Below are 26,070 nucleotides of genomic sequence, written 5' to 3'. Positions count from 1 at the left end.
AGATTTCAGGGTTGTGGGTTTGATCCCATGTTTATACTTTGCTGATAAAGCTTCTTAAAACATAGGTGATATAACTAGCAACATAATCATTTGATAGTCTGTTGAATTTTACAACCTATCCTCCTGTTTAGATATAGTACCTATTTTGATGATCGTCAGTAGTCATAAATTCTTACGTATTTAGCTTTTTAGATTATACAAGCTTTTAGTATTATACTGACTAGTAAGGAATTTTTTAAGAAAAATGAAGCTAAAAACAAGCTTAAATAGTCCTAGGCCTTGCATAGCACACATATGTATATATTAGGCCTCAGATATCATGTATTAGGCCTAGGAAGGTTAGGTTAGATTAGTTTGTCAAAGCAACACAGTTAAAAAATAGTTTTTCAGTTTGTCCAACTCAATAGTGCCGATTTCTACTTTCTATTTTCTTTGTAAGTCGGTATATATACTATGGTCCTCATCATTACTATAAGTACAGTATTAACAAAACAGGGATGCACAGAATTTTAATACATATGTTAAATATTGTCATTATTATGTGGCCATTTGATGAAATGCTCATCTTGAAGTAAGATCCAGCATTTCATTTGGACGATATCTTGGTGGCCAAAAGACTTTACATGACTTGAAGTTTAGATGGCCTTGTATCTGATTATATTGTAGACCAAGACAATTCTATTATTTAAGAACTCAGGGTGGATTATGAAAGTGAAATTGATAATAGAAGGGGCATACATACTGTATGCCCCTTCGCTTCTCTGAACTATATGGGGAAAGACCCTTGTTGGATAAGTCAGACATGTGGGTAAGCAGAATTCTTACCGGAGAAGTCCAGAAAAAACATATCAAATTTATTGTATACAACCAGCATAATTTGAATTTGCACTTACACTATAATTTAAAAATATATCAATTTAATACTGTAATTTAAAACAGAAATTTCAGCTTACCTTGTTGTAGTTCGGTTTAGTTGCATACCGACAATTTTTCTCTTATCAGTATATTGTGCCTCGCTTTAAACCTTGCAATCCACCCATCACTTGCCCATCACATCATATATGTGAATTTTAATACATATCAGAGACAGTACTAGTGACTACCAAACTCCAAAGTAACACTCGAAGGCGACCAGCCATTTTCACAGAGTTCTATGACACGTAGCTTATCTTTAATGGTTTGCACAACTTTCTTCCTCTTAATACCTCCAGAATGATTATTGTTGCTACCAGATCCAGTCTTTTTAAAAAATAATCAAAATTACTATAAAAACAAAAAAGTTATTTAAAAAAATAAAGGGTCCCGGTAGTACAGTCGGGATCGTTCTTGATGCACAACTGAGAATTCCGGGTTTGAATCCCAGGCGGGACAGAAGGGGTTGGGCATATTTCCATTTACCTAATGCCTCTGTTCACCTAGCAGTAAGTAAGTACTCAGGAATAAGTCAGCTTGTTATGGGGTTGCATCCTGGGTGGGGTTAGTAATTTGGCCGTGGGGGGGGGGGGGACCTAGGTATAAGCCTAGTATGTGTGAATACACTCTGGATTCCTGTCCCCCGATACAATGAATTACAATTACAAATTATAAAATGTTTCATTAATGGTGCGGCACTGTGGTATAGTGTGAGGGTCAGGAGCACATGGGCTGTATAGCTTGACCAGGTCTTGATGGGTTCACTTGGGGCAGGCAGGCACGTTACGTAGGTCGCCAAGAGGAAACTACAAATTTCCCCCAGATTTTATGAGGAAACTACAGTTTTCACCCTGTATACATATTTTTTAAAAGATTTGTATTTGTTATAATATTATATAATATTTCTTGAGTTTTTACTGTAATGAATTTGTATTTTTTTCTGGGGGGAGCCCCGTCGGCTCCCCGGAGCTATCCCAGGCTGATATGCTAATGTCAGACTTTGGCATCAGTCATGTGTATGGAGTTCTTAGGCCTACCGGGGACCACGGCCAGAACCGGGCCCCCTGAGAGAGGCAAGGGGAGCAATGGCCTATAGAAGCCCCCGTGTGGTTGGAAGCATTCTATGTCTGCCATCGACCGGAACAGGCACCCAGAAAGGTAAGCGCCTCAAAACAAACCCCTATTCTGGTTAAAATTGCTACCAAAAACCGAACTAGTGGATAGAACTCCCCAACCGAAAACAAGCAAACTAGTGTGACGTCACACACCGCCGCGCCGCTGTCAGCGCAGCTCCCCCCTCCCCGGGAGAGGGAAGGGGGAGCCCCAGACCCCCCCGCTCCGGCTACCCACACCTCAGTTCTTGAGGCTGATGCTATAGGCGATGGTCGTGTGCTCTGGCTCCGGTGTCACTACTGCACTGTGCTTTGCGTGTGGTGTTGGGTTTGTGGGTGCGAGAGCCAGGAGTTATCTTCAGTACTCGGGCTGCATGCGCCTAGGGCTGCCTTCCCTAGGTGCCCTGTAAGTACTGCCCTTGGGGCTTGGGGCCACCTTCCACAGGCTCCTCGGGGTCTGCCTCTGCTGGTCCGTTTTACCTTTCGGTTTTTCGGCCGCCTGTTGGGCTCTTGGGTGTTCTGTTCTCCCTTGTTACCGGCAGGTAAGAGGCAGTTTGCACTGGTAGGGGTGCAGGGTGCTGCTCAGCTTGTATTTACCGACATCGCGGCCGGCTCTGTTCCTTGGGGTTCGCTGTCCTCTTGCGGGGTTTTGTTTTTCTTTTTGTTTTTGCCTGGTGGGGGGTTCTGTCATTTTATTCAGTTTGTTTTTGCCCTTCCACTGTTCTCCTCGGTGGTGCCCTCTGCTAGGTCCCCGTGAGTGTACACGTCCCTGGGGTTCAGCTTTAGAAGTTTGTTTGGTAGTTTTGGGTGCCGGTTTGCAGCACCCTGCCTGGGACTACCTGAGCGCGAGTCCTCTTAAAGTAAACGCTCAGGACCCTGGGAATCCCCTAGGGGGCGCGTGGGTCCGATGGACGTGACCCCGGAGTCCCCACTCGCTGTGTGCGAGTTTGAGGGTTGCTCGGTTCCCTTGTCTCAGGGTTGACCCTCATTGTTTTTGCCTCTGCCACGCTGCCTGTTGGGTCGGTGATACTTTCGACCCTGAGTCCTGTGAGTGTTGCTGCTTGCTTGTGACTCAATTTACCCAATCCTCTGATGATTCTATTCGGGTACAGGCGGCGCGTGCATTGCAGTCTAGGTTTCATCTGTTGCAACGCGCTCGGTTGGTTGCTCCCCTGGATGCCCCGGGGCTGCCCCACTTAGCTTTTCGAGACCCGGACTTGGGGGTGGGGGTCGCTTCGATCCTGGTTCAGTCTGCACCTCCTCGTCCTTCCCCTTCTGTTCGTTCTGGTCCCGCCCCCCCCCCCCTGCTTCCGGCCCAGAAGCGTCTGAGGGTTTCGGGGTTGGAGCAGGGGTTACTTGATCTCGAGACTCGGGCAGCTTCGGGGGGTGCCCCTTCCGGGGATGCGGCAGAGGCATTCGAGTCTTGTCTCCCGGCCGAAGCTTCAGGGTCTGACCAGTGGGCCCCCCCTTCCTCCAGCTTTTCCGGCTGCTCCGTCCTTGTCTTGTGGGGTCGGGGCTTGGGGAGAGGACTCGGACTCGGGTCCTGTGGTGAAAGACCTCGAGGCTGGGGAGGGGCTGACTTGGGGGCCTTGGGCCCCGCTGGACCCCGCCTGGGTTTTTCTTCCCTCTGAGCGGGGCTTATTGTTACAAGGAGTGGGGTTTTCTTTTCACCCCGCTGCGTACGAGTTGGATTTGGTGTCGGCCCCTCCTCACGTTCGGTTCCGTGTTCCCCCAGGTACGTCGGTTCCGTCCTTCCGGAGGTTTTTGGCTTATCGCATCCAACCTGGTGTGGTGCGAGCGGCCTTTGCAGCTTACCTCCTGAGTGACCCGGATTATGCCTCGGAAATGGATCTGTCCACGTTCAGGTTTGGGACTTCGTTCCCTTTCTGGCTCCGTTACGAGGTTCCGGAGTCGTCCTGGCTAGCAGACTGCCCCTTGTTTGGTCTGGATTCCTGGCATTCCTTCTGTCGTTCCCGCACGCTGGAGTGGCGGGAAGCTTCCACGGTGCTTCAGGTTTTCCTGGGGGGCGAACTTGAGTACCTGAATGAGTGCTTGTTTGCCCCTGCCCTTCCCCGCGATGTGGGCGTTATTCAGCTCCATGTGCAGGTTCCCTCCCTTTCGGCGGCGCTCGTTGCGGAGGACTTGCACGCCCGGGGTCTTTTGGCGTCGGCCTTGCGGTTCTTTTCCCTCCTGGAGCTGTCTTCGGATTGGCTCGTGGAGGATGTGGGGACGCTTGGGTCCGTCCCACCTTGTCCTCGGCTGCGCGTTCGTCGGCTGCCTTGTGGAAGCTGTTCACGCCAATTTTGCGGGATGCGGTTTCCCTGTTTTATGCTTCCCGTCTCGCGTGTCGGCAGGCGGTGCTGGGTTCCTCCGTGGAATCTGCTTGGGCTCTGGCTCTTAGGCGTTCTTCACCTTTTTGTCCTCTTCTGTTTGAGGAGTCGGCCGTGGCGCAGTTTATTCAGGCTGCGTCGGCAGCTTGTCGTCTGATGTCGGACTTGTTGGTTTTCCGGGGGTCCCGGGGTGGGTCTTCCCGGAAAGGTCGTGCCAGGGCTCGGGGTTCCTCTCTTCGTGGTAGGCCTCTGGTGTCAGGTTCGGGGTTGGCTCCTCCTGCGGACCCTCCCTCGTCTGGTCGGTGCGGTGTTCGCGCTGTGCGGGGTTCTGGGTCTCGTAAGGGTCGCCGGCCCTTTCGCGGTTTGCCCCCTTGACGGGGCGATGGGGGGCCGGCTTGCACTGTTCGCCCGCGCCTGGTCCCACGATTCGTGGGCCTTTCGGGTCGTGTCTCGCAGCCTGCGGTGGCGTTGGGTGGCCCCTCCCCCCTTTGGGGGTCGGGGCTGGCAGGGCAGGTTTCTTCCCCTGCGCTCTGTCGAGTCGTCTTGGAGTGGGTTCGCTTGGGCGTCGTCGAAACGACGTCATCCCTCAGATGGGTTTCCCGTCTGTTTCCGGTTCCGAAATGGGACTGCGCGGACCTGCGGTTCATTCTGGATTTGTCCCGTCTGAACCCCTGGGTTCATTGCCCCTCCTTTCGGATGACTACGCTGTCTCAGGTTCGGCTCCTCTTGGAGCCGGGAGCTTGGATGGTGTCCCTGGACCTCCGGGATGCTTGTTGGCATGTCCCGATTCATCCGCGGTTCAGGGACTGGCTCGGTTTTGTTGTGGGTCGTCTGAGTTACCGCTTTCGTTGTCTCCCGTTTGGGTTGAACCTGGCACCTCGCGTGTTCACGCCCCTTACACGGGTTGTGGTGGCTCGTTTGCGTCTCCTAGGTGTTCGGGTGTTGGCCTATCTCGACGACTGGCTGGTTTGGGCTCCCAGCCAGTCAGCTTGCTTGCTAGCCAGGGATTTGGTTCTTTCCCAGCTCGCCCAGTTCGGGTTCTTGGTGAACTGGAGGAAGTCCCATTTGGTTCCCTCTCAGGTTCGGACTTGGCTGGGTCTCGTTTGGGACTCTCGAACCGCCTCCTTGTCTCTCCCTCCGGAGTCTCTCCTGCGGCTGCGGTCCCGCCTTCGTCTGTTTCTGGAGGGCCCTCGGGTCACCCGGCGGTTGCTCGAGGGGCTGTGTGGGAGCCTGAACTTCGCGATGGTGGTCTACCCGCTGGGTCGGGTTTTGCTTCGACGGCTGTTCTGGTTCCTTCGAGGTTTCCCCTTCCGCCTCTCTCGCGATCGCAGAATTCGACCCCCGGGGGCCTTGCGTCGGTTGCTGCGTCACCGGCTTCCTCTTCGTTTTTTTCGGGGTTCAGTGCCTTGGCGCCTACCCGAGCCCTCGCTCGATGTGTACACGGATGCGTCGTCTCTCGGCTGGGGTTTTGTGACCAGTGCTCACCAGGCCGGCCAGGGGCGTTGGGATCTGTCCTTCCGTCGAGCTCACAGCACGGTGCGGGAGTTCGAGACAGTGTGGTTTGCTCTGGGGAGGATTCGGGTGGCCCGCGGATCGACGATTCGGCTCCATTCGGACTGCTCTCCGGTGGTTCATTGCTTGAACCGCGGGGGTTCGATGCGGTCCTTGTCTCTTTGGGGTTGGTCGCTTCGGGTGACTCGTCTGCTGAGTTCTCGGGGTTTGACTCTCCTGGCGGTTCACGTATGGGGCGTGTCCAACGTCTTGGCCGACACCCTGTCTCGCTTCGTTCCCCTCTCCACGGAGTGGACGGTTAACGACGAGTCTTTCCGTTGGCTTTGCCAGACGTTCGGGCGCCCCGAAGTGGACCTCTTCGTGTCGGCGTGGTCGCAGCGTCTTCCCGTTTATGCGGCGCCCTTCCTCGATCGCGAGGCCGTCGGGGTCGATGCCTTTCGGCTAGACTGGTCGAGGTGGGGGTTCCTGTACCTCTTTCCCCCGGTTCGGCTGTTGCTCCAGGTCCTGACTCGCTTAGAGACTTACCAGGGGAGAGTTGTCCTTCTGGCCCCTTGGTGGCCGGCCCAGCCTTGGTTTCAGGGGCTGGCTGCTCGGTGTCCGAACCCGAGGGTTTTCCCACCTCTTTCAGCAGATCGGGCCGGTACGTCACGTGGCTGGTTCGATCTTCTCCTCGAGTCTTCGCGTATGGTTTTTTTTACTCGAGTCTATCATCATCTCTATGGTGATCAGGTGACCTCCTTGTTGGTGTCCCACCTGAGGGCTTCTTCTCGGCGGCAGTATGAAGTTTCCTGGCGGTCCTTCCGTTTCTTTTTGCGACTTCGTCGTGTTAGTTCCTTGTCTGTTCGGGTGGTCTTGTCCTTCCTCTCGTGGTTGTTTCAGGACAGTCATCTTATGCCTAACACTGTCGCTTCGTATCGTGCGGCGCTGGCGGAGCCGCTTCAGCTTGCTTTCGGTATCGATGTTACGTCTGCGCCGTTTCGCAAGCTGTCTCGTGTATTGTTTCACCTCCGGCCTGCTCATGCGTCGCCTGAGCCGTCCTGGTCTTTGGACAGAGTGCTCGCTTTCCTTTCGTCTCCTCGTTTCGTTGTGGCCCCTTTGGTCCAGGATTGTTTTTCCAAGGCACTTTTCTTGTTGGCTTTGGCCTCTGGGGGTCGGGTAGGGGAGCTTCATGCTCTCCTCCGGCGCAGGTTTCTGCTCTTTTGGTCGTGGTGATTGTTTTGTTCGTTTGCAGCCGTCTCCTTCTTTTCTGGCGAAGAATGAGACTGCTGCGTTCCGGAGGGGTCCATGGGTGGTTGATGCTTGGTTGGTCAGGCCGGGGGTGCATCATGTTTTGTGTCCGGTTGCGGCGCTTCACCGTTATTTGCGCGCCACAGCTTCTGTGTCCGGGGACGCGCTGTGGGTTGATCCGGTTTCCCTTCTTCCCTGTTCGCGGGTTCGGGTCTCTCTGGTCGTCCGCAGGGTTATTAAGTCCAGCCAGCCTGCGGTCTATCCCCGTGCCCATGACGTTCATAAGTTCGCGGCTCTTGCTGCCGTCTTTGGGAATATGTCTTGCTGATATTTGAGCGCGGGGATTTTGGCGGTCGAACAGGGTCCTGGCTGCTCGTTACCTTGTGAATGTCCCTGGGCCTCGTCGGGCCTGTGTTGCTGTGGGTCGGAGGTTGCAGCCAGTTGTCTCGGCTTCGAGTTGAGGAGTGAGCGACGACCGCCTCCCGGGTAAGTCCCTCTTTTTTCTGTCTGTGGGTAGTTAGCTCCGGGAAGCCGACGGGGCTCCCCCCAGAAAACCAGCGTTGAATGTAATGAAACGCCATTTTCTGGGTGAGTCCCGGAGGCTCCCCGGCATCCCTCCCTCCCTCCGGTCAGCGGTTTTTTCGCATTTTTTACATCCAGCCTCAAGAACTGAGGTGTGGGTAGCCGGCGCGGGGGGTCTGGGGCTCCCCCTTCCCCCTCCCGGGGAGGGGGGAGATGCGCAGACAGCGGCGCGGCGGTGTGTGACGTCACACTAGTTTGCTTGTTTTCGGTTGGGGAGTTCTATCCACTAGTTCGGTTTTTGGTAGCAATTTTAACCAGAATAGGAGTATGTTTTGAGGCGCTTACCTTTCTGGGTGCCTGTTCCGGTCGATGGCAGACATAGAATGCTTCCAACCACACGGGGGCTTCTATAGGCCATTGCTCCCCTTGCCTCTCTGAGGGGGCCCGGTTCTGGCCGTGGTCCCCGGTAGGCCTAAGAACTCCATACACATGACTGATGCCAAAGTCTGACATTAGCATATCAGCCTGGGATAGCTCCGGGGAGCCTCCGGGACTCACCCAGAAAATGGCGTTTCATTACATTCAACGCTGGTTTTTTAATTTTCTGAGGGATGCCCCATTGGCTCCCTGGAGCTATCCAGGCTGATAAGCTAATATTAGACTTTTGGCATCAGTCAGTGTGAATGGAGTTCTTAGGCCTACTGTAGACCATGAGCCAGAACCTGGGCCCCCTTAGAGAGGCCTGAGGAGCAATGGCCTATAGAAACCCCCATGTGGTTGGAAGCATTCTATATCTACCATTGACTGGGTCAGGCACTCAGAAAGGTAAGCATCCCAAAACAAACCCCTATTCTGGCTAAGAAGTTGCTACTGAGAGCCAAACTAGTGGAGAGAACTCCCCCAAACAAAAACGAGCAAATGAGCATTACGTCACCATGTCGCCGCGCTGTCTATGCAGCTCCTCCCTCCCCGGGAGGGGGAAGTGAGAGCCCCAGACCCCTTATGCCGGCTACCCAAAACCTCAGTTCTAAAGCTGATGCGCTAGATGAAAGTCATATGCTTTGGCTCCTGACATTGGTGCTCAGCTCTCTGCCTGTGTGGTGTGGTGGTTATCTTCTTAGGGTGCACGAGCCAGGAGTAATTCTTCGGTACTCGGGCTGCATGCGCCTAGGGTTCCTTTCCATAGGTGAGAACCTTAAACATAATACAGGGTACAAAACACAATCAAATTTGCCCATAGTAGGAAAGCAACAAGTAAAGGATTTGGGAATAATGATGTCTGATGACCTAATGTTTAGGGAGCATAACCAAGCAAATGTTGCGTGGGCCAGAAAAATGATAGGATGGATTATGAGAACTTTCAAATCAAGGGATCTCATCACATTGGTTGTACTTTTCAAATAACTTGTGCTGTCCCGTCTTGAGTACTGGTCAGTACTCACATCCCCCTCCAGAGCAGGAAAGATTGCAGAAATAGAGGGAGTACAGAGAACATATACTGCATACATAGACGTGATAAAGCTAGAAAGAAGACGAGAGAGATATCAAATAATATACACATGGAAAATACTGGAGGGCCAGGTCCCAAATCTACATAGTAAAATAACAACATACTGGAGTGAACGATTTGGAAGAAAATGCAGAATAGAACCAGTAAAGAACAGGGGTGCCATAGGCACAATCAGAGAACACTGTATAAACATTAGAGGTCAACGGTTGTTCAACATCCTCCCAGCGACTATAAGAAATATTGCTGGGACAACCGTGGACATGTTCAAGAGAAAACTAGATAGGAGTGCCGGACCAACCGGGCTGTGGTGGGTATGTGGGCCTGCGGGCTGCTCCAAGCAACAGCCTGGTGGACCAAACTCTTACAAGTCAAGCCTGGCCTCAGGCCGGGCTTGAGGAGTAGAAGAACTCCCAGAACCCCATCAAGCAGGTATCAAGCAAGCCCTGTAAGTACTGCCCTTGGGGCAGTACTTACATAAGTTCCTTGGGTTCTGCCTCTGCTTGGTTAATTTGCTGCTCGGCTTTCGGCCTCCCTTATTGCGCTGCAGTGTTCTGGCATCCTTGTTCTCCTTAGGGTAAGTGACAGTTTGCAAACCAGTTTGCAAACTGTCACTTACCCTAAGGTGAACTACAGGGTGCAGGGTACTGCGCAGCTGGTTTTCACCTCTCATAGCGGCTGGCTCTTTTCCACCTGGGTATGCTGTCCTCTTGTGGGGTTTTCTTTTCCTTTTTGTTTTCCTGCCTGGTAGGGGGGGTCTGCCTTGGTTGTTTGCCCCCTGTGTGTATTGCTTATGCTTCTCTGCTCTGGGGGTACCCCCCCTGCTAGATCCCCATGAGTTTACACGTCCCAGGGGTTCAGTTACTTAGAAGTTTGATTGGTAGTCTTGGGCGCCGGTTAGCAGTACTCTGCCTGGCCTTCCCTGAGCGTGAGTTCCATGTCAGGACCCTGGGAATCCCCGCGGGGGCATGCGGGTCTGATGGATGTGACCCCTGAGTCCCCCCCCCTCTCGCTTTATGCGAGTTTGAGGGTTGCTCTGTCCCCATGTCTCAGGGTGACTCAATGCTTGTGCCTCCATCACGCTGCCTGTTGGGTCGGTGATACTTTTAACCCAGAGTCCTGCGAGTTTTGTTTCTTGTTGGTGACTCAGTTTACCTAGTCTAATGATGATGTTATTCTGGTACAGGCGACACAGGTGTTGCATGTTAGGTTTAGGTTATTGGAATGCGCTAGGTTGGTTGCTGATCCAAAAGCCCTGAGGCTGTCCCATTTTGGTTATAGGGACCGAGACTATAACTTTTTGAACTTTTTGTTCTGGGTGGTTCCCGGGTTACTTCGCGGTTGCTCGAGGGTTTTTGAGGGAGCCTGAACTTTGCTGTGATGGTCTACCTGCTGGGTCAGGTTTGGCTTCGTCGGCTGTTCTGGTTTCTCTGGAGCCATCCATTCTACCTCTCTCACGATCGGTGGGTTTGTCTGCCGGGGGCCTTGCGTCGGTTGCTACATTGCCTGCTTCCTCTTAAAGTTTTTTTGGGTTCAGTGCCTTGGCACCTACCCGAGCCCTTGCTCGATGTGTTCACGGACGCATCGTCTCTGGGCTGGGGTTTGTGACTAGTGGTCACCACCCTGGAAACACAAACCGTAACTGTCTCTATTTTCCGCTTGTTACAACTTGTAATAAAGTTGTTACATATTGGCTTAATGTGTTTATGACGTATTAGAACGTTGTTACAACTTGCTATATTGGTTTTTATAACTGGTTATGAGGTGTTAAAACTTGTTCGAACGTTGTACCAACGTCATAGTTTCGGTGTGTGTTTGGCGGGCAGGCTGGCCAGGGGTGGTGGGGTCTGTCCTTCCATCGAACCCACAGCACAGTGTGGACGTTCATGGCGGTGTGGTTTTCCCTTCGGAGGGTTCGGGTCGCTTGCGGATCGACGATCCAGCTCCATTCGAACTGCTTCCCGCAGGTTCATTGTCTGAACCATGGGGGGGGGGGGGGGGGCAGGGAGGTTCGATGCGCTACTTGGCTCTTTGGGGCTGGTTGCTTCGAGTGACTCGTCTGCTGAGTTCTCGGGGTTTGGCTCTCCTGGCGGTTCATGTTCAGGGGTGTCCAACTTTCTGGCGGACGGCCTGTCTCGGTTCATTCCTCCTCTCCACGGAATGGACAGGGGAACGCTAACTCATTCAATTGGCTCTGCCAGATATTCAGGCACCCGGATGTGGACCTCTTCGCATCGGCGTGGTCGATGCGTCTTCCGGTATATGTGGCGCCCTTCCCCGACTGTGAGGCATCGAGGTCAATGCGTTTCGGCAGGACTGGTCGAGGTGGGGGGTTCCTGTACCTCTCTTTCCCCCCGGTTCGGCTGTTGCTCCAGGTCCTGGCTCGCTTGGAGACTCACCATGGGAGAGTAGTCCTCTTGGCCCCCATGGTGGCCGGCCCAGCCTTGGTTTCAGGCGCTGCTTGCTCGGTGTCCGAACCTGGAGGTTTTCCTGTGGCTCCGCCTCTCTCAGCAGATCAGTCCGGTCCGGCACGTGGCTGGTTCGATTTTCTCCTCGAGTCTTCGCGTTTGGTCTTTTTGACTCAGGTCTATCACCATCTGTATGGTGATCAGGTGGCATCCTCGATGGTGTCCCACCTGCGGGCTTCGTCTCGGCAGCAGTATGAAGTTTTCTGGCAGTTCTTTCGTTTCTTTGTCTCGCTTTGTAAATATTCCTCGCTCTTGGTTCGGATTGTCTTGTCCTTTCTCTCATGGTTGTTTCAGGACGGTCATCTTATGCTGGATACTGTTGCCTCATATCATGCGGCGCTGGCGGAGCTGCTTCAGCCTGCTTTCGGTATTGATGTTACTTCAGCGCTGTTTTGCATGCACCTCTTGAACTGTCTAGAGCCGTCCTGGACTTTAGATCAGGCGCTTTCTTTTCTCTCTTTTCCTTGGTTTGTTGTGGTCCCTTCAGTTCAGGAATGTTTTTCTAAGGCTCTTTTTCCTGTTAGCATTGGCCTCTGGGGGTCGGCTTGGAGAGCTTCATGATTTTCTCCGGCGCAGGGGTTTCTGCTCTTTTGGTTCTCGTGATAGGTTTGTTCCCGTGCAGTCGTCTTTTCTAGCAAAGAATGAGACCGCTGCTTTAACCCTTAAATGGCGCATGGCTATTTGACACCCACAGGCACATAAAAAAAAAAAAAATCTTTTTTTCTTCTTAACCTGTTAATTTGTGTTCACTGATCATGGGACAAATAATAAAAAAGTCGTAAGTGGCATATATTGCCCGCTATAGGGCGGGGAAGTCTGGCAAAAAACAGGCGCTGACTCAGCGTGCATCCCAGATGGTTTGTTGCTCGCCAGCTGTCAGGCCGGAGTTGCCACAAAGAGATAATTACCTAATTATTTCAATGTCTCTGATTTTTCGTAGTTTTTTGCTGTAAATACAGTACAACCTCGATTCAACATACTATATGGGACCGACCCCAGTTCGTTGGAGCGTTGGATTCGTTGCAAGAGGTGACCTTCAGGAGGCGTTTGCATCAGTGTCTTTATTTTTCTTGTAGACAATAAAAATGTATTATCATATTATATACTGTACCTATATATTATTACTCTACTAACAAATACTGTTACATTTGTTATTTACCTTATTGTTGGAGTTAAGTCCATCTTGAAGTCTCATGGAGTTGTGAATGCTGTACAGTAAATACATACTGTAGTGTATTATGCCGTTAACACTGTGTTGAGTAGTTCTGCTGTATGTTGAGTACTACAATAAAGTTTATGAAAACTATTGTACACTAAAATTACTGCAACTTTAATTTTAACACTATATTTTGCTTTGTCAAGAGGCTGGAGTGTTCATTCCTCGACTTTGTTGGACATATCTGCACAATCAAGGAACATCCGTGCACCATGTTGGCTCCAAATGCACTCATTGTGTCAGTGATGGCTGACTGGTGGGTGGATGGGCAGGCAGGGAGGCAGGCAGGCAGGCAGGCAGGCAGGGAGGTAGGCAGGGAGGCGGGCAGGCAGGCAGGCAGGCAGGCAGGCAGGCAGGCAGGCAGGGAGGGAGGGAGGCAGGCAGGCAGGCAGGGAGGGAGGCAGGCAGGCAGGTAGGTAGGGGGGGAGGGAGGCAGGCAGGTAGGGAGGGAGGGAGGGAGGCAGGCAGGCAGGCAGGCAGGCAGGCAGGCAGGCAGGGAGGCAGGCAGGCAGGCAGGCAGGCAGGCAGGCAGGCAGGCAGGGAGGCAGGCAGGCAGGCAGGCAGGCAGGCAGGCAGGCAGGCAGGCAGGGAGGCAGGCAGGCAGGCAGGGAGGCAGGCAGGGAGGGAGGCAGGCAGGCAGGCAGGCAGGCAGGCAGGCAGGGAGGGAGGGAGGGAGGGAGGCAGGCAGGCAGGCAGGGAGGCAGGCAGGCAGGGAGGGAGGGAGGCAGGCAGGCAGAGCTTGGGAGGGAGGCAGAGATTGGGAGGGAGGTAGGCAGGAAGGGAGGCGGGCAGACAGAGCTTGTGAGGGAGAGGCAGGGAGGGAGGCAGGCACGGAAGGAGACAGGCACGGAGGGAGACAGGCACGGAGGGAGGCAGGCAGAGCTTGGGAGGGAAGCAGGGAAGGAGAGGATGGAGATGGATTGATGGAAGGATGGAGGGAGGGATGGAAGGATGGATGATTTGAGGGTGTGTGTGTGTGTATGGGCTGTAGGGGTGGGGGTGGGGGGGGGTGGGGGAGGTGTGTCCGTGGTGGTGAAGGGACCGACTCGGTGATAACTCTAACTCTGACCCAGTTAACTTTTTTTTAACTTGATTTGTTTCTTCAATTCTGGATGGATGGAGGGAGAAAGGGGATGGATGGAGAGAGGGAGAGAGAGAGGGAGGGAGGTATGGATGGAGGGAGAGAGAGAGGGAGGGAGGGAGGTATGGATGGAGGGAGAGAGAGAGGGAGGGAGGGAGGGATGAAACAAGCATGGTGTTGTGTGTACAGGGATTAGACCCGTCCACTCACGCTAGAGTTGTTCCAATAACATACAGTAATTTCTCAAAGAGCAGATGTCTATCATATTACAGTATATTTTCGGTTTTATTTAGTTTAGTTTAATTAGGATAATAAAAAGCTATTAAAACACTGGTTTTAGAAATTATTTATTAATATGAAACTTTCAAAAGTCATGGGTCACTGAACTATGACGACACACAGACGAAAGTGAGTGAAACCTCACTGTAAAGTGAGGTTTACACTACAGTATTCTCTTATCTGTCCACCCTCACTCATCTTGTTTCATCGCAGAAAATGTCTATAAGGAGATTTTACGGTGTGTAGCTAGGTAATCACGCTTCATCCTTTAAATTAATGTACAATGATACGTGTGCCCCAGATCAGTGAACGAAAATCATGGAAACTCAGTTAACATGAGTTGTGTGGATCACTGGCTGGTGTTTGTGTGGACCCTTTTGGCTGGTGTTTGGTTCATATGGTTCACTTGTGTGATCCAACTTCTTATGAAGGAATTATTAATTGTAATCTGTGATAGAATGAGAAAGTTTTCCACCTCTCTGTGAACTCTGTCCAAAAATCGTAAGCTTGTGGACCACTTGTGGTCCACTCGTGTGGTCCACTCGTGTGATCCACTTGTGTGATCCAACTTGTCATATGAGAGAATTATTAATTGTAATCTGTGATAGAATGGGAAAGTTTTCCACCAGTCTGTGAACTCTGTCTGGACATCGTAAGCAAATCCGAACATCCCTCGCTTCGGTGAACCATTGTTCGTCGAACCGGGTGAGTAAATTCGGCCTGAAAAGTGTGCGAACTAGCCGGAGATTCGTTGAATCGGGGTACATTGAATCGAGGTTGTACTGTAGTGTGTAGTGTGATATATTTATATAATAAAATGAGTGAATCATCGCTGTACTCAAAAATATGGTGTGCATATTGTTGATTCAATTATGTTCATCAAACAATGAACAAATACTTTGTCAGTTATTACACTACATACACAGGTTATATATAAGTATCTGCATGTTTTGTTTACCATAATGAACCACTAAGTTGCAATTATGAGTCAAAAAGTAACGAGGAGTGACCGCCACACACCAGCCAGCCACTCACTCCCTCACACCTCACTCGCCCACATTTTCGTCCCACCATACTGTTTTTGCTTTTATTCACTATATACAGACGTTATATATAAGTATCTACATTCGTGTTCACCATAACGAACCACTAAGTTGGCATGCTGAGTGGCAGCCCGCCACTGGCTGCTACTTCCTCCCTCCCTCAAGTCACCTGACTCACCCACATTCTCCTCCCACAATACTGTTTTGGCTTTTATTCACTATATACAGACACTATATATAAGTATCTACATTCGTGTTCACCATAATGAACCACTAAGTTGGTATGCTGAGTGGCAGTGGCAATGGCAGCCAGTGGCTGATTACCCGTGCCAGTGGGTAATCACATGCAGCCCACTCGGGCTGCATGTGCTTAGGGTCACCTTCCCTGAGTGCTCTGTAAGTACTGCCCCTTGGGGCTTGGGGGTTCCCTTTCACAAGTCACCTTGGGTCTACCTCTGTTGGCCTTTCGCTGTTTGGCCGCCCCGAGTGTGTGGTGGGGGTTTCCACCCGTTTCCTTTGGGTAAGTGGTGGTTATTGCACTGGTGGAGTGTGGGGTACTGCGTAGCTAGTTTTCACCTTTAACAGCGGCCGGCTCTGTTGTCTTTAGGTATGTTGTCCTCTTGCGAGGTTTTTCTTTTCTTTTTGTTTTTGCCTGGTGGGGGGGGGGTCTGCCTTGTGTTCTCCCTCCCCCTTATATTAGGGTCGTTTTATGTGGTGGCACCCCCTGCTTCGCCCTCGTGAGTGGACACGTCCCGTGAGTTCAGCTTTTAGCAGTTTGCTTCGTAGTTTGGGGTGCTGGTTAGCAGTACCCTGGCTGGGATAACTCCTAGCAGACCCAGTCTAGGGGCTCCAGAAAACCCCGTAGGGGGCACTCGGGTCCACTGGGTGTGATCCCTGCGTCCCCCTGTCGCATTCTGCAAGTTTGAGGGTTGCACTGTTCCCTTGTCTCAGGGTGACACTCATTGTTTTTGAGTCCGTCATGCTGCCTGTTGGGTCAGTGACACATTCGACCCCGAGTCCTGCGAGTTTGTTTGCTTGTTTGTGGTTCCATTCACCCTATTTGTTGATGACATTCTTCGGGTGCAGGCAGCTCGCGCGGTTGTCGGATAGGTTGTTGCAACATGTTAGTTTCGTTGCTTCTCCAGATGCTCTGAGGCTGCCCCGTTTTTGCTTCTCAGCTAGGCACCGGACTTGGGGTGTTGGTCACGTCGACCTTGATTCGGTCCACGCCCCCTCATTCTTCCCCTGCTGTGGTTCGTTTGCCCCTCCCCCCTGCTTCCGGCTCCTAGGCGTCTGAGGGCTTCGGGTCGGGGCAAGGTTTCGAAGTTTGAGACTCGGGGAGTTTCGGGGGTTACTCCTTCCCGGGTTGCGTCGGATGCATTCGAGTCTGTTCCTCCAGCCGTAGCTCTGGGGTCTGTCCTGTGGACCCGCTCTCTTCCTGCTTTTTCGACCGCCCTGGCTTTTTCTTGAGGCCGGGCCTTTGGAGGACGACTTGGCCCCGGTCTTTCTTTCCCCCCTCTGCGTATGAGTTGCCTTTGAGCGTCGGCCCCTCCCCGGGTTCGTTCCGTGTCTTATTAAGTCCTGAATGACTTTTCATCACGGATGCTATTGGGTGCATTATTGGAACGTCTCGCCTTCCGGTGGGGCTTATGTCCAGTCCTTTCAAGGGCTAGATAGTCTAGGACTAGGACTCAACTGGACTCTTCCATCCAATTTTCTCCTCTTTCAATGCTGTTTCCGATTTTAACTGTCGCTTTTTTCTGTCCATTGTCTCGCCATTACTATTAATGGTTCTGTATTTCTTGCTGGCACCCTCCCAGGGGGTAGAGTGGTGCAGCCCGGACCTCGTGTGTCCTGCGAATGCGCCGTGGGTGATTGTTTTGTTCTGGTCGGTGTGAGCGTGTGTTGGTGTTCAGCGCACTTTCTCCTGGGTTATACACTGCTTTCACTCATCTTATCTCTCCAGTCATCGCCCCCTGGTTCTTGTGGTCATTCTGGGTTCTATGTGGGGGACACATCTAGTGACTTCTCCGCTTATGTGTGTGGGGGATGGCTAGGAGTGGTGCCTCCTCTGCCTCTCCACCTCTCCACTGCTCCTGATCTGCACATGCATCTCTGGACATGCGCTACTAACCATGCTCCCAGGCCACAACATGGCTACGCTGTGTCATGACCCGATAGTGCCTCTGCTCTCCAGGTGAGATGTTGCAGTCTGATGACTTGTCGACCGGGTCTCTGGGCGCTTCTTCATTGCCCTTCAGTCAGTGCCTGGCTCCCTTATGTGCATTCCATATCATAATGATGGCTAACCCAAGTAGAAGTTGGGTTGGTCCATGTGTTGCATTTCCGCTGTGGTCGCCCAGGGTTGACATCGGCGAGCGCTGATTTTCATGTTTGACATTTTCCCATTGAGTTGATGTCCACATGGTGCAGTGGTATGACTGCCCTAGCTTAACCTACCCTGCCATTTCCCAGCTTTGTTTTTTTGGTTTCCTGAGTTCTCAAGGTGTTTTCCACAATATTCTTGGGGTGTTCCCCAATTTTGCCTTGGGCGACCATTGTGGGGGCGCAGAGCATGGGTTGGCCCGGTAGACATTCTGGTTGGATTTTGACATGGAGTTCGCCCGTATGTCTGTTCCGTATACACATCCGTATGCCTTATACTGTAACCCCGCGATTATCCGGGATTCAAACATCCGGAAAACGCCCTTATACGGCCAAAATCGTCATAGGATAAAGTTATCACAATATCCGGCCAAAATGGCCACAGGAACCGGATAAAAGCTGGTTTGGCCGGATGAATATTCGGTCATACCATATTAATCCCGTCTGTGGCTCTAGACGCATGGTGGAGGAGGGGGTGGGGTGGGTGGGTGGTGTTGGGACGGTGGGAGGGGTGCGTCGGGAGGGACCACCTGGGTACAGGAATTACCATTAATTCTAGAACACTTAATCATAGCCAAAAACAAATGAAATAAGTACTAGTAATTATGTATTAACAAATAAATAAGTTTCCTAAAAGTAATGTGCACAGGCTGAAGTTTCCTTAAAAAATATTGTGAGTTTTTTCCTCCTGGCGGCCTACGTAACATGCTATAGCTGCCCCACCCCAAGTGAACCCGTCCAACACTGGTCAACCCATGTGCGTCCGTCCCTCGTGTTATACACAGTGCTGCACCAGTAGTGAAATATTTTTTTAAATAACTTTTTTATTTTCATAGTAACTTTGAACATTTTTGGCCAAGATTATGTCTGGTAGTAGCATCAATCGTTCTGGAGGTGTTAAGAGAAAGAAAGTTGTCCTAACGATTAAAGACAAGTTACTGTTATACACCTCAACCAGTGCGGCGTCACAGTGCTGCTCCATTAATGAAATATTTTTTTAAATAACTTTTTTTTTCATAGTAACTGTGAACATTTTTGGCCAAGACTATGTCTGGTAGCAGCATCAGTCGTTCTGGAGGTGTTAAGAGGAAGAAGGTTGTCCTAGCAATTAACCCTTAAAGTGCGCATCACGTCATATGAAGTGTAAATCGTTTTACCAGTCAACTGCGCTTCATGTCATATGACGATTATGCGTACCGCGCACGATATGAAAGGCTCGCAGTGTAGCTGGGGGTCCCATACGCTGCCCAGGGGCTCTAGTAAACAGCGGCCATTTTGAAAAAAATTCCCGCTCACGAACCGAAGGCATGGGAGGCCTAGCGAGAGTCACCATGGCGAGCGCACGGTCAAACGCCTCACGGGCACGCACCACTCAATCCCTCACCCCAGAGCAAATAGCCCACGAATTATTCTCTGAAGGTGAAGAAAGTGTGTTTGATGATTCAGAAAATGATGAGGATTATACACAGTTGTCGGGTGATAGTAGCAGCAGCAGTGAAAGTGACAATGCTCGCCATGCCATGGCGAGGCCTCTACGCTCACCCATGCCTCCTCGGCCAGTTTCTCTACCCCAATTCTACCACGACCTCACAGTTCCTGTGGATATTTTCTGTTTGAGGGTGACGAGTCAGAGGGAGGTGACTCCTTTTCTGGGTTTAGTGACTCAGATCATAGTTTTATTGAGCCTGTGGCTGGTACCAGTGTTGTAACTGGGCGAGAAATTGTCGCGTCAGCAGCATCTCGCCCAGCCAAGCGCCACCGCATGGCACCACATGAGGGACCAACACCCTTGTGTTCACGTGCATCCACCTCACGTGCACCCACCTCACGTGCACCCACCTCACATGCACCCACCTCACGTGCACGTAGCTGCTGTGCTTCTCGCAGACGGTATTCAGCTCCTGGTCGCCGGTATGCATCGCTTCCTCGCCGTCTTTCCTCTGCATCTCGCAGGACGCCTGGTGTACTTGAGTGGAGTGATGGTGACGATTTTATTCCTAATATTCCTCACTTTGACGATAAAGATGTAGGGATTACAAACCTTTTCCCTAATCAAGGTGAGGACATGGCTGAGATGGAATATTTTACAGCATTCTATGATGAACCACTCATGGAATACATTGTACACCAAACGAACCTGCATGCTGCTTACCTGATTGAGAGGGAAATCACAGAATCTTCACAACTGCAGCGTTGGAAAAATACCACAGTTGCGGAAATGTATGTGTTTTTGGCACTCTGTTTGTTGATGAAGCACTGTCACAAACATGCAATAAGTGACTATTGGAGCAAGGACAAGACAATACCAACACCTTTATTTGGGAAATATATGTCACGAGACAGGTTTCAGATACTCCTCAGGTGTCTACATTTTGGAAGTGTTCAGGACCGAACACCTGATGATAGACTGTGGCGAGTGAGGCACTACATGAACGATGTTATTGGAAAATTCAGAGATTTTTACGTACCAGCACAGAAGCTGGTGGTTGATGAATCTCTCGTACTTTTCAAGGGACGTGTTCCATTCAAACAGTACATTCCCTCAAAACGAAACCGATTTGGCCTGAAATTTTTTGTTCTTTGTGATTGTGAGACAGGATACGTGTTACACATGATTCTGTACTCGGCTAGTGATGTAGACATTCCCGGTAACGACGAACATGGATTCTCGGGGAGTGTAGTGAAGACCATCATGGCTCCGTGGATGAACAAGGGACACATTTTATACACGGATAATTACTATACAAGTCCCTTGCTAGCTCGGTTCTTGCTAGAAAATAGAACCGGATTGGTTGGTACAGTAAAGCCACAACGAAGGGAAATGCCTGTGTTTGACAACGACATTGCAGTTGGTGAGTGTCAGAGAAGGAAAAAGTGATAACATTCTATCAGTTCGGTGGAAAGACAAGAGAGGTGAACTTGTTGACAACAATTCATGATGGAACAATGGTGAACAGTGGGAAAGTGAACCATAAAACAAATGCACCACTATATAAGCCAGACTGTGTTTTAGACTATAATATCAACATGCGGTTGATTGATAAATCAGACATGATGATTGGCACTGCAGAGTGTGTGCGGAAGACATGTAGGTGGACGAAAAAAGTGTTCTTCCATCTTGTGGACATGAGCATGCTGAACAGTTTCAACATGTACCTTGTGAGAACTGGACGTAAGCCCACTTTCCGTGACTTTGTATTTGATGCTGCAATACAGTTATTAGGAAAGTTTGCAAAAGATGTCCCAGGTATTCAGCGGCCCATCATAAACCCACTGTTGCAGCATGCTGGTACTCCACGCCTCGCTCACACTGAAGGCTTCCTACCACACAGACTCAAGTATTTGCCACCTGGTGTGAAGCGTGCAATAGCCCAACGTGATTGCTTGGTGTGTAAAACAACGACACGTAGAGACCAGAAACGGAAGCTTGTGCAAACATGGTGTGAAACGTGTGGTATCCCATTATGTGCTGTCGACTGCTTCAATGACTACCACAGTCTAGAAAACTTCTAAGTGTGCTTCAAAGTGTGTATAGCGTGTGCGAGTGTGTAAATATGTAAACATATAAGCAGATAGCGTGTGCGTGTGTGTAAATATATACAAATATAAGCAGAACATACAATATAATAGACTGTAATGACATATTATATTGCCGTAATTGAAAACATTTGTGTGCGCCTGTGTATACTCAAATATGCAACAATTATTGATACAAAATATGTTCAAACAGTATTTGAAACACAATTAGTGAAAAAAATTGGATAAAATGCGCCTAGACATTGTAAATAAATAGCGCGAAAATATATTTGTGGCAACTCTAGCTGTTTGAGGACTGCGCGCAACACCTCTGGGGCGCGTACTGCATGAGCGAACATGCACATTGTGACGTCATCACTGAGCTTTCCGGCTCTATTGCAACAAAAGTAAGTACAATAGAATTTTTTTTTATTTTCCCGTGATCAGTGAACAGTACTTAACAGATTAGCAAAAAAAAAAAAATTTTTTTTTTTTTCAAAATGACATGCGCCTGTAGGGATGGCAGGATATTAGACCCCGAGCATGTTAAGGGTTAAAGACAAGTTATGTGTTGTTCAACCAGTGAGGCATCACAGGCAGCCAAATGCCTTCAACAAGTGAGGCGCCACAGGCAAGCCAAGCGCCTTCAACAAGTGAGGCGCAAGCAAGCAAGCGCCTTCAACAAGCGAGGCGTCACAAGCAAGCCAAATGCCTTCAACAAGTGAGGCATCACAGGCAAGCCAAGCGCCTTCAACAAGTGAGGACATGCAAGCGCTTCAACAAGTGAGGCGCATGCAAGCTCCTTCAACAAGTGAGGCACATGCAAGCGCTTTCAACAAGCGAGGCTTCACAGGCAACCCAAATGCCTTCAACCAGTGAGGCTTCAGCAGCTGGCAGTCAAAACTAACTTTGCTTAATGAACTGTACAGTAATTTTAACACTTTCGCCCGGGCATGACGCAGCATTGCGTCATCCGTTTACTGTCGGTAATACCGGGGATGACGCAGCATTGCGTCATCCACTTTAAATAATCGCCAAAAATCAGGTTTTTATCCTATTTTTTTGGGACTGGTTTTAAAATGCGCGCCGGTCTTCCCATTTTCTTTGTTGAGCCTCGTGGCCCTCAGGCGGCTTGGCACACGCCGTGGGCCCATTGTTTTCGCTCCACTGTTGTAACCAATGTTGCCTCCCCTCGCATCTCAAACGTATGTACATTTCGGCTATTTTCCGTGGCTATATTTCTTACTGCGGCTTTAGAAACTATCTACGCTTACTCCACGATGGATAGTGATCATGAACAAGGCCCTTCCAGGAAGAAAATTGCGAAAGAAAGGCTTGAAAAGGGCGGGAATTGGCAGTGTAGCTGGAAGGCGTCTGAGCACTCACTTGCGGCTAACGCGTGGCCCGTCTTCAACTCGTCAGCGGTTGGAGCGTGACCAGGTTTTTTATTTTATATGCTAATGTTCCTCTAGAGAATTCAATTGCGAACCCATTGAGATCAAAATGAAAGACCTAGAACGAAAATTGAGGTGACCAGAGTGAAAATAGTGAAAACATTTTATCGCGATTGCGCTCTCCTGGGTAACTCGTTCGCACTTTCTCTGTTTGCTGCGGGTAATTAGCCGGGTTTTTGGAGTTTATATGCATTTAGTGCTGTAGAGAATTCTATTGCGAACACAATGATACAAAATTTAATCTCGTAGGACGAGAATTAAGGTGACAAAGTTGAAGAGAGTATACACTTTTCAGAATTTACGCGAGCTCCCGTGACACCCTGGGTCCCATATCGCACAGTTGAGGGGTGGCGCGCGGGGTACGCCAAAGTGTTAAGTGTTAATTTTAGTGTTGTGGTAGTATAGGTTACGTAAATTGTTAAGAATTCTTAACTTCAAGATGTGTGGCATCAATCAAGAAGACGAACACCAACAAGGTAAGTTGAGGTTTCTAGTTGAATAATTATATGTGGCAAGGCAATTCAAATTATGTTGTTTGTAGTATAAAAGTAGTTGGAAATTGTTACTTTTGGACTCGTAGGTGAAAAAGTACCATTATCCGAAAAATGTGATAATCCGGCTGGGAGTCCTTCCCATAGAGTCCGGATGATCGAGTGGAGACAGTATATATGTATGGCGTGTATATATGCCTTTTGTACCCCTCCCCTTCCTCCTATGGGTTGGAGGCCATGTTTCTTGTTCTTGGGGTCTGGGTTTTGGTGCTCATGTGGGGTTTGCTTCTCTTATTAGCACTTGAGTTGGGTGAGTGTCTTGTCTTTTCCTCGCTCTTATCTGTGTATATGGTTCCTGGACCTTCTGTTGCTGATTGCTTCTGCTCGTTTCTGGCTTCTGGTGCTTGGACTGTCTTTTGGGTCTTTGTGTTCCCTTTTACATTTTCCTACCTCTCCTACACCTTATTGTGTATCTTGGTAGGTGCACATTGGCTATTCTCATGCTCATGCTAGGCTGGGATGTCTTCTTGTTCCGTTTCCTGTTGTGGAACGGGCCAGGTGTTCCAGTGTAGCTTTGAGTTCTTCCTCTTCTCCTTGTTTGTCACTACCAGCTTCTGTGTTGCGATGTCTGCTGGTGTATATATAGCTTTCCGATCACCCACTCCTGCCCCTACCGTTCTTTTTGTTGGGGCTGGGGGCGCTTGGCTTCTGGCCCTGGCTCCGGCTTTCTTTGTTCCTATTCGGACAGTACGTCCTTGTTTTAGTGTAGTATGTGTCTTTCGTTGTTCTCCTTCCTTCCTCAGCGATACGTGCTTCGGTCTACCCTGCTGGGGCTGGTGGTGCCGCTCCTGCGGGTTGCAGTGTCACTGTTTTTCCCTTCGCGCCTCGGGTTCCGGCTCGTGGTGCTTGGTTCCTTATTGGTCTCTGCCAGGGTCTTGGCTCTTAGGCTTTTCGCTGCCTTTTTTGCCATTGCTGTTTGAGGAGTTTGCGATTGGCAGTTTCTGCAAGCAGCGGCTTCTTGTCTGTTGTCGGGCTTCATAGGTCCCATGGGTCCCTTCATGGGCTATTATCAGAACCCTGGTCAGTTTTATCACAGTCAGGGGTTTTCTGTAATAATATCGCTACATAATAGCATGAACAAGTATATTTTGGCATTTTTAGGCGATGCTGTGGTCACAAGCTGAACACCAGTGCTGTGAGCTCATGCTGCGTGCATCAGGCTTGGTAGCTCACTCAATACTGAGGCCCCTAACACCCGGAATTTGGCCCATGATTTTTAAAAAAAATGGCGTCTGTTTACAAGAGCCCTGATGAAGGTGTGGTGAACCCCGTGTATCCGCGGGCCGTTCAAATCTTGCGTAGTACTCCAAACATCATATGATGCGATGCGCAATTTACTGCAAGGCGGTCAAAGCATCATATGATGCGATGCGCGATTTAAGGGTTAATGCCTCTAACCTCTCCTCGTAGCTCTTATTTATATACAGTGGTACCTCGGAATACGAGTGTCCCTGATACCTGGTTGATACCTGGTTGATGGGGTTCTGGGAGTTCTTCTACTCCCCAAGCCCGGCCCGAGGCCAGGCTCGACTTGTGAGAGTTTGGTCCACCAGGCTGTTGCTTGGAGCGGCCCGCAGGCCCACATACCCACCACAGCCCGGTTGGTCCGGCACTCCTTGGAGGAATAAATCTAGTTTCCTCTTGAAAATGTCCACGGTTGTTCCGGCAATATTTCTTATGCTTGCTGGGAGGACGTTGAACAACCGCGGACCTCTGATATTTATACAGTGTTCTCTGATTGTGCCTATGGCACCTCTGCTCTTCATTGGTTCTATTCTACATTTTCTTCCATGTCGTTCACTCCAGTACGTTGTTATTTTACTGTGTAGATTTGGTACTTGGCCCTCCAGTATCTTCCAGGTGTATATTATTTGATATCTCTCTCGTCTTCTTTCTAGTGAGTACATTTGGAGGGCTTTGAGACGATCCCAATAATTTAGGTGCTTTATTGCGTCTATGCGTGCCGTATATGTTCTCTGTATTCCCTCTATTTCAGCAATCTCTCCTGCTCTGAAGGGGGAAGTGAGTACTGAGCAGTACTCAAGACGGGACAACACAAGTGACTTGAAGAGTACAACCATTGTGATGGGATCCCTGGATTTGAAAGTTCTCGTAATCCATCCTATCATTTTTCTGGCTGTCGCAATATTTGCTTGGTTATGCTCCTTAAACGTTAGGTCGTCAGACATTATTATTCCCAAATCCTTTACATGCTGTTTTCCTACTATGGGTACATTTGATTGTGTTTTGTACTCTGTATTATGTTTAAGGTCCTCATTTTTACCGTACCTGAGTACCTGGAATTTATCACTGTTAAACATCATGTTATTTTCTGATGCCCAGTCGAAAACTTTATTAATATCAGCTTGAAGTTTTTCAATGTCCTCAGCCGAGGTAATTTTCATACTGATTTTTGTGTCATCTGCAAAGGATGATACGAAGCTGTGACTTGTATTTTTGTCTATATCTGATATGAGAATAAGGAAAAGCAGTGGTGCAAGGACTGTACCCTGAGGTACAGAGCTTTTCGCCACTTGCATTCCAGAATTACAGATACAATTACCCACCGAAAGGGAACTACAACTACGACAGAAAACTGCCCTACAACAATCAGTACTGGTCAGAACAAACTCATTATGTCCACGATTAATGGACGTGCCGAAAAAGTCTCCCATTCAAACTATCACTAATAGAGTAACCTCATTCATCTTTGCCAACATACAAGGACTGAAAACAAGAACAAACAACAAAGTACAGTTCATAAATGGCCTCCTCACGGAGTCAAATGCAGTATTTGGAGCTTTCACAGAAACCCATGGAGGGGAATTGTTGGACAGTGAGATCTGGATTCCAGGATATAACCTATACAGGTGTGATAGGAAAATTAGGTCACATGGAGGAGTGGGTCTGTATATTAGGGAAGACCTTGTATGCTCGGAGCTCCTAAACGTTACA

At 49.8% G+C, this 26,070-nt stretch overlaps 1 long non-coding RNA gene across 1 annotated transcript in view; it reads left to right on the top strand.

Annotated features, from left to right (window-relative positions):
• The window catches only part of LOC123763672 (uncharacterized), a 159,444-nt gene that overhangs the window by 50,458 nt on the left and 82,916 nt on the right, over nt 1-26,070 (top strand). The window lies entirely within an intron of this gene.

Source organism: Procambarus clarkii, chromosome 5, assembly GCF_040958095.1.
Source record: "Procambarus clarkii isolate CNS0578487 chromosome 5, FALCON_Pclarkii_2.0, whole genome shotgun sequence".
NCBI classification, from domain to species: Eukaryota; Metazoa; Arthropoda; class Malacostraca; order Decapoda; family Cambaridae; genus Procambarus; species Procambarus clarkii.
This window is presented reverse-complemented; position numbering and strand designations above follow the sequence as displayed.